Source organism: Portunus trituberculatus, chromosome 38, assembly GCF_017591435.1.
Source record: "Portunus trituberculatus isolate SZX2019 chromosome 38, ASM1759143v1, whole genome shotgun sequence".
Lineage (NCBI taxonomy): Eukaryota > Metazoa > Arthropoda > Malacostraca > Decapoda > Portunidae > Portunus > Portunus trituberculatus.
The window spans coordinates 25,619,043-25,628,840 of record NC_059292.1 but is presented as its reverse complement, the minus strand read 5'-3'; positions in this window follow the sequence as shown (position 1 = coordinate 25,628,840).

Genomic DNA, 9,798 nt, shown 5'->3' with positions numbered 1-9,798 from the left:
CCCGCCTCTCCGTCCATTGATCCTCCTGCACCAGGAGAGAGTAAGAGATTAACAATAAGTTGGAATTCATATAGTGCAGCTGTTCCTCCCCCTCGCTGGTCTGCCTCAGCCTCACTCAGCCACAACCACCCACTCATTGTTTACCCTCAAAGAATATTTCACTTCGACGAGTTTGATCCTCGTTAGCCGCATTTTCTTAAAGAAGCTACTCTCTCTCTCTCTCTCTCTCTCTCTCTCTCTCTCTCTCTCTCTCTCTCTCTCTCTCTCTCTCTCTCTCTCTCTCTCTCTCTCTCTCTCTCTCTCTCTCTCTCTCTCTCTCTCTCTCTCTCTCTCTCTCTCTCTCTCTCTCTCTCTCTCTCTCTCTCTCTCTCTCTCTCTCTCTCTCTCTCAACACTAAAACTAATACATCTCACCTACGAAATTTGAGGATTCCATGATAAATTTCCTTCTTGTAACATTGTAAGGAGTGTTATATAGCGATGAAATCAAACAAACAAATGAAAATATATTAATAGATGTAAAAGTCTTGATTTTCTCAACTCCCCTGTACTTAAGATTATAGGCAGCCCAACACCCTTGAAGAGACGGAGAGAGCTTAGAATTCCACTTCATTTGAATATGGAGACTTCATTTACTGCACCACTACAAACTAAAATGAAACTACAAACACCGTATACATATGTGCTTTGGAAAATGTCTCTTCCTTAAGCAAAAAACCAGTAGTGAAACCCGTGACACTGCGTAACCTTTGACTGAATCCCAATGCCAGCCTTCCATGAAATAAATCTGAGCATACCAGGAGCGCTGAAACCCCCGCTTAGAAACACCGCTCCAAGTGTCATTAGGGTAGCGAGGTCCTTGTTCTATTGTCACGCGGGGATTTGAACTGCATCCTTCTGTGCCTTACGGGCCGTTAGAGACAACTAAGAGGTACGCAGCTGGAGGACTGGATGCGTTTCTCCTCGTTACGTTAAGGACACAGAAACAAACCAGCGAGCACTCAGAGCTGGGGTGATTGGATACGCGTTTGTAATAGAACGTTTACTGGAAGGATTAATCGTATAGTGAGATTAAATTGGGAAGCAAACAGAGGGATAAAACCACAAAAATATAAGAAAATAAGGAAAGCTGCAAGAAGCCATCAGACTTACATGTGGCATGTATGAAACCTTCCTATCTACTCCTACCTATTTCCATCCATCATCCTCATCCATAAAATTGTCTAATCTTCATTTGAAGCTCCTAAATGATTCACCACGAATAACCTGAGTACTGAGGCAATTCTATTCATCTGTAGCCCTCTGTTTAAGAGACAATGCCCTCCTCTCTCTCTCTCTCTCTCTCTCTCTCTCTCTCTCTCTCTCTCTCTCTCTCTCTCTCTCTCTCTCTCTTGAACCTGATAGAATTCTTTGTGGTCAGTCCTCTCTTGGCTAGCTACTTTTAGGTACACTTGGTATCTCTTCCGGAACATGCATAGATTCTATGAGTGAGATTCATGAAAGTTTGAAGACACAAGTTAGCTTGCACATATTGAAGGTGGACAAAACACTGACTTAATGGGTGAAAACAGAAACAGGAAAGGAGTGTACGAGTGAAAGAGGTAAAGAGGGAACACATTGGTCCATTCTTGGCATTATTGGCGGTCGAGAGACAAAATGCCGATAGATTCAGCCTAATCAAGTCAAATGTTCTTATATCTTATATCTCTTTTCGCAAAACGTCTGATATTTTCATAATCTCAAGAAATGTCTGAACAAATTTAGAAAAACTCTACTAAGAAGACAAAGAAGAAGGCTCCCGCTTCCTCAGGTGGCTGAAGAGACTCCTGTGTTGCTGCTGGTGCAAAGCCCAGCAGCATAACGAGGAGACCGACGAATACGTGGTTGTTGAGCCTACACGCCAGGATGAGGAAGGAAGTATGATGTGTGTGAGGAGAATGACAGCCTGGCTGACACCACCTTGGAGACGGCCCTGTCACTGCCAGTGGCGTGCGGCCAGTCTCCTGAGTACGAGTCGGCCCAGAGCTTCTCTGAATAGTGCTTGGTGCTGAAAGATCCTGTGTGTGACGCAGAGGCAGCACTAAGACAGCACCAAGCACTCTTCAGACAAGCTCTGGGCCGACTCGCACTCAGGAGATTGGCCGCACTCCACTGGCAGTGACTAGGCAGTCTCCGAGGTGGTGTCAGCCAGGCTGTCACTCTCCTCACACACATCAAACAGACGGTGTCACGTCATGGGCACGCGGGAAACACCATCGGCAAGCTGCAGCAGCAGAATCCCGCTAAACGTGTGTCAGTATACCCATCCCGCAGGACCTCACGTCCCGAGAAGTGATCATCGAGGGACCCAAGACACAGGTTGACACCGTGGCGCTGCAAATCACGCGCCGCCTGCAAGCAATAGAGGAGAGGCTGTGAGAGGCAGAGCAGCGGCGCCAGGAGAAAAAGAGAGTGGTAATAAAGGTGGAGGTGCCACCACACATGCGGCGCCAAGTGGTGGGTCCTCGAGGCGAGACGCTGATGAGACTGGCAAAGGAATATCCCGCCGTCCGGGTGACACTCAGACAGCCAGTGTGAGCATTAGGGGGCCACGCCATGAGGCGACAGTGGTGGCCGACTGTATCAGGGCGTCTGATACAGTGGCAGCGCAAGAGAAAGCAGTGAGGTTAGGTTAGGTCAGTTTAGGTCAGGTTTGGTTAGGTTAGGTTGTTAGGTTAGGTTAGGTTAGGTTAAGCCAATAAAAGAAATAGAGAAATTAAAGCCATAAATATACAAACCAAAATATGGAAAACAATCTATGATAAATAAATTAAAGAAAAAACTAAAAATTACACAAGTTATATGAAAAAATAAAAAATAAGCTAAAAATTTTTTAAAAATGTGTTTCCTTCAAGTCCAGAGGGAGTATTTTCTGATTTCATTACTAAATTTACAAATTGTATGATGAATAGACGAATGAAAATAAAACTAAATGACTGATACATGCAACAAAAATAAGAAAAATAAAAATACCCCCACCGTGGTACAGTGGAACCATGCGTGCTTTGGGGTCCGAGGGGTCTCCAAGCGCACGGGTTCGAATCCTGTCCACGGTCTGACTGTAGGCTGGGCTTCCTCATTCGGGGCAACGGTTTCTTAGCGGGTGGGCTTTAAGATAGGAGTTAGCCCAAAAAGTATCCCCTTTAGCCCAGAAATTCCCGTGAAAAGCCCACATGGTATAAAAAGAAAATGTTATAATCACGCTAACAAATTTTTTTCTTTCCAGCTCACCCACAGTACATTTCTAATTCTACCATCAAATATAAATTGCAGTCATTACTATTACCATTATTTATCATTATATATATTATCATTATTATTATCATATTGATTATTATCATTATCATATATTATCATCATTATTATTATTATTCAACACACTTTCCTCCTTCTTTTTTCTATACTCTTTATCTGGCCTGTGCGTGCTCAGGTCAGGCGAAGTTAAGTAAGAGGCCAGTGAGTGGATTAGCGGGTGTGGTGTGTCATCTTTTGTGAAGGATGAGATGTAAGAAAAGGTGGCGAAGGTAGTGAATTCAAAACTTGTAAAGAGAGTATAAATAAATAGATAAGTGAATGGAATGAGAGAGAGAGAGAGAGAGAGAGAGAGAGAGAGAGAGAGAGAGAGAGAGAGAGAGAGAGAGAGAGAGAGAGAGAGAGAGAGAGAGAGAGAGAGAGAGAGAGAGAGAGAGAGAGAGAGAGAGAGAGAACAGAGAAACAGAGAAAGACAGAGAGCTGGAAATTCCTGAGAAACGTTTGGAGATTTAAACCGAGAACATATCAGAGACTTGAGGAAGAGAAAGCGCGTGTAATGGGACATGTAAATGCAGCAGTATAGGACAATACCTGGAATGAAATAGTGCACGCGGAGTTCCCCAAACTGAATGCAGGAGCGTGAGTGTTTTCTTCTTTTCTTCTTCTTCTTCTTCTTCTTCTTCTTCTTTTGGTGCACGCTTGGAAAAAAAAAATAAGATGAAGGTTATATAAAAGCAGTCGCACTTACACGCTGGTGAATGGTGAGATAGTGAGAAGGAGCGAGATAACTGACTATACAATGTTGGCAGATTTCAGAGATGCATGCAAATTAAGAGCAACAGAAACTGGGATCTCTTCATTTTTCCAACAGTTTGAGGGGGAACACGGAATGTGTGGAAGAGAGAGGAAGGATTAGAGAAAGGAGGGTAGGTAAGGGATGTGATTGACGTTATAGAGTTAAGTTAAAGCTTAGAACCAATGAACAGATGTGGGAAAAGAGTATGTGATGGTTTGAATAACAGATGAAAAGTGAAAAAAAATGCCTCAGAGATAAATGCAATGAAAGTAAATAAAAAACAGCAAGCATAAGAAAAAGTAACGCAAGAACGATATAAAGACAACTTCAAACAATCATTCCTCTGACAACACGAAAGAAAGGAATAAGAAAACCATATACTATATAGGAAGTAGGTAGCACAAGAAAAGCATCACCATAAGCTTACGAAAAACGGCTTAGAAAAAAAGAAACAAGAAGAACAACAACAAAAAAAGTAACACCACCACCTCAACCACAACCATCACCACCAACAACAACAAAAGCGTTAGAAGGTCAATGAAGAAGATCAAGAAGGAGGAAGAGGTGGTGAAACGAGAGAGAGGGATGAAAAGTGAATTTGCACAAGGAAGAGACACGTGCGGAGGAAAGGTAGGGCAGGATGAATGAAAGAAAAGTAAAGGTGAGGATGATGCAAAGGAACTGAGAAGGATTAGTCACTAGTGAATGCAAAGACGACGATTATCCCTATTGCCAGGACGGAAGAGAGAGAGAGAGAGAGAGAGAGAGAGAGAGAGAGAGAGAGAGAGAGAGAGAGAGAGAGAGAGAGAGAGAGAGAGAGAGAGAGAGAGAGAGAGAGAGAGAGAGAGAGAGAGAGATTGAATTATACTGAAATAAGGAAAAGACGGAAAAATTAAACGAATAATGAGGGAAAAACGAGTATTTGAAAAAGAAAGAAAAGATTAATAAGAAGCTGGATGAGGTAGAAAAAAAATCAAATTAACAGGTGAGAACGCTACTTCTCCCACCAATAAATTCCCATGTGAAAGCATTAAAATCACAACCACTGAGAGAGAGAGAGAGAGAGAGAGAGAGAGAGAGAGAGAGAGAGAGAGAGAGAGAGAGAGAGAGAGAGAGAGAGAGAGAGAGAGAGAGAGAGAGAGAGAGAGAGAGAGAGAATTCCGTGTGTGTGTGTGTGTGTGTGTGTGTGTGTGTGTGTGTGTGTGTGTGTGTGTGTGTGTGTGTGTGTGTGTGTGTGTGTGTGTGTGTGTGTGTAATTCACTGTTTGATCTGCTGCAGTCTCTGACAAGACAGCCAGATGTTACCCTACGGAACGAACTCAGAGCTCATTATTTCCGATCTTCGGATAGGCCTGAGACCAGGCACACACCACACACCGGGGCAACAAGGTCACAACTCCTCGATTTACATCCCGTACCTACTCACTGCTAGGTGAACAGGGGCTACACGTGAAAGGAGACACACCCAAATATCTCCACCCGGCCGGGGAATCGAACCCCGCCAGCGCGCTCTAACCACTGAGCTACCGGGCCGTGTGTGTGTGTGTGTGTGTGTGTGTGTGTGTGTGTGTGTGTGTGTGTGTGTGTGTGTGTGTGTGTGTGTGTATAATAATGCTGCGTCATGTAAGGCTGGGCAGGGAGGGCGTGGGACTGGCGTGAGGCGGGGAGGGTACGGGGGGTGCGTTGGGCGAGGTGGGTAGGGTAGGGGCGGGCGTTGGGTGGGATGAACACGCGGGATGGACAGGTGAGGTCAAGGCCGCGGCGCAGGTAATTAGTGCTGTACACAACAGATGAGGCGCTTCAAACATTTTTTGGTGGTTCATGAGAGGTGAAAAATAATGCATCATGTTAACAGTGGCATGTGTGTGTGTGTGTGTGTGTGTGTGTGTGTGTGTGTGTGTGTGTGTGTGTGTGTGTGTGTGTGTGTGTGTGTGTGTGTGTTTGATCTGTTTGATCTGCTGCAGTCCCTGACGAGACAGCCAGACGTTACCCTACGGAACGAGCTCAGAGCTCATTGTTTCCGATCTTCGGATAGGCCTGAGACCAGGCACACACCACACACCGGGACAACAAGGTCACAACTCCTCGATTTACATCCCGTACCTACTCACTGCTAGGTGAACAGGGGCTACACGTGAAAGGAGACACACCCAAATATCTCCACCCTGCCGGGGAATCGAATCCCGGTCCTCTGGCTTGTGAAGCCAGCGCTCTAACCACTGAGCTACCGGGTGTGTGTGTGTGTGTGTGTGTGTGTGTGTGTGTGTGTGTGTGTGTGTGTGTGTGTGTGTGTTCAATAGCAACAGCAACAATAACATCAACCACAGTTTCAATGCCGAAAATGATGATGATAATAATAATAATAATAATAATAATAATAATAATAATAATAATAATAATAATAATAATAATAATAATAATAATAATAATAATAATAATAATAATAATAATAATAATAATAATAATAATAATAATAATAATAATAATAATAATAATAATAATAATAATAATAATAATAATAATAATAATAATGATAATGATAATAAACAAATAAAAATTATAACAATATTCACAACAACAACAACAACAACAACAACAACAACAACAACAACAGCCACATGTATTTTCCATATTATTTCACAAGAAAGGCCATATCATGAATTCCTTATCATTTTATCCAGAAACACTGTACATGTAGCAACTAATCCACTAAAACACACACACACACACACACACACACACACACACACACACAAAACGATGCTATAACACGATTGTCAATTAAAAACATACAAAAATACATGATAATAAAGTCACGCTGTATATTTATAAGTAGCTTACGGTGAGTCCATTTAAATCCTTCATTATGAAAGAGAGAGAGAGAGAGAGAGAGAGAGAGAGAGAGAGAGAGAGAGAGAGAGAGAGAGTCGAAACATCATTTAATGTCATTCTTTCACTCTCAACAATATAACAGTTGAAATTAATTTGATATTTAAGCCTCGTATCTACTTGAGCTTACATTGATAATAAAGTTAGTTGATTTGCTTTTTTGTCTGTCTGTTTGCCTGTAGTTTGTTTATCTATGTGGCTAATTTATCGTCTAATCATCTTTCTGTCTGTCATCATCTTCCGTTTGACTCGTGTGCCTGTCAATATGTCTATCTGTCCCCCCAACTGTCTGTCTGTCTGTGTCTATCTTTGTTTGCATTTTTTTTCTGTTTAACTGTCTGTCTATTTATCAAAATACTATAATATGTCTGTCTGATTACATGCCCACATATCTTTATCTGTCTGTTTGTCTGTCTACCTGTCTTCCTACCTTTCTGCCTGTCTGCCTCTGCCTCTGCCTCTATCTACCTGCCTGCCTGCCTGCCTGCCTGCCTACCTCACTTTCTGTTTGTCTTTAATTGAAACACACATTCCACAGCCCCATTACCAGCACACAAGGCAACAGCCGCCACCCACTCCCCGTCCTGCAACGCTCCACACATCCCAAACCGCCAGAATTCCCAGTACACAATTGCATTACAGTTCCCTCGCATCTGATACGGAGTCTACGGATACTCAGTGTATATTTTCACTTTTAAATCTTTCATTTAAGTCTTAAGAGGATGTGCTGCAATGAAGGCCTACGTTATCACTGGAGCACGATTCCAACAACAATGGTAAGATAAAGTACGATAATAGCAAGAACAATAGAGTGGAGAAAACTATTAACTTATCTTTGGAATGATAAGGAGAATACCATTAAAAAAGTTAGAAAGTCTTGTGCAGAGAGAGAGAACTTCAAGGGGAAGTGATTACAAGACTGAGAATAACAGAGGGAAGATACCAATTAATCTTACGTACTTTAGAACGGAAAGAAGAATAGAAGAAAACACTGGAAAGTCGTGTGTAGAAGGGCAACTATGAGGAGAAATAATAGAATTATGGTAAAGATAACGACTAACTCTAAACATCAACAAAAAAATATAAAGTCGTGTACAAAGGGACAGCGGAGGGGCAAGAAGCATACATCTACTTGATAGGGATGAGCAGTAACCATGGAGACAGCGATGGAAGGCAGTAAATGATGCAGCGTGGAGGCAGAATAATGAAACACTCAGAACACTCAAAAGAACTCTTGATAAGGTTAATTGCACGTAACTCCACCCACGGCCTTAGAAGTGATGAGGGTGTGGATATCCTGCTTGTGATGACAGCTGTGCTCCATACAGACACGGATAAAGCGTTTGTGTGTGTGTGTGTATATATATATATATATATATATATATATATATATATATATATATATATATATATATATATATATATATATATTTCTTTATATGGACGCTACAGGAGTTAACATGAACTAATCACTAGCAATCAGCAATTTAGATGCATCTCACTTTCATCTCGTCTCTTACCCACATAAGGAATACAATTTTCACATCATCAAAATCAATATATGAAGCCTTACTATTGACACCTTAATGGTCAATATCTCCCCCACGCCATTGCTAACGCAACCCAATACGATTTTCCTATCACCAAAATAAATATATTGAGTTTTACTGTCAGCGCTTTACTAGTCGAATCCGCATCCACGCCATTAAACACACAAACCAATGCAATTTTTCTTGAAAGTTCCTCTGATGGGCATAAGTTTGGGGCGGCCGCTTTGTCCTTGACGAGGCCAATTCACTCAGCAGAGGCGGCAGAGACACGGATGAATTCCGATGAATAGAAATCCACGTACATTCACTGAGGGAGATTCATTCATTTCAAAGCCCCGTGAAGCTCCAGTGAACATGCATGACGTCCCTGCCACTTGACTACCTCGCTTCGCCGCTTATAGTAAGTAAGTAATTAAGTATAGTTTATTGTCATTTGTAAGGAATACAGGCAGATTTACAATCAATGAATATGTCAGGCATGGTCTGTCGAGTCGAAACACCTAAGACAGACGGTTTTAATTAAGAAATATATGCAGTGAGAGCAGAAAAATAGTTTTCCATAATATCTAACCTAGTTAGGGAGTAATCCTATTTCATTGTAGATTTAACTTACCTACAATGTGCTGTCACCAAGGTAGAAACCTATCTAATACATTCTATAGTCTGACTGAGACACCATATATACAAGCATTCAATAAAAAAAAAATGTGTTGGGAGCTATGGTTGCTCACTCTATGCTTCTCAGTGACTCACTTTCCTTCAGATTATGTAATTAGTTAATAATTGCCTATATATCTTGCACTCTAATTCCAGATACAAAGAGCTGGTTAATAATTCCCTCCGTATTCTTGCGTCTAATTCTAGATACAAAGAAATATCACAATGTTTCACGGTACAGTACGTTTCGTCTTGAAATAAATTGCGCGTATATATATTCTTGCCTCTGAAAGTAATGTTCACAATTATGTACCCATACGAGAATTACAAAATACGAAAGTATTGTGTGTGTCTTGTATCAAATTGAAGCAAATGATTACGAAAGTCTGAAAAAATTACAATATTCCAAACTTAGTACTACATGGAAATAATTTGAGCCTTTTTTTTTTTTTCTTAGTGTCAGGTGTTTGCAGCACGACAGGACGTAAACACTCTGATACGGTGGCACGAGTGACCTTGTTTTGATTTCAACGAGCAGGAGTTTTGTCACTATATCCATTCCACACCGAGCACCGACCCCCGCCCTCAGTATTTCCCGCAGGCTGACTTTAGGGATC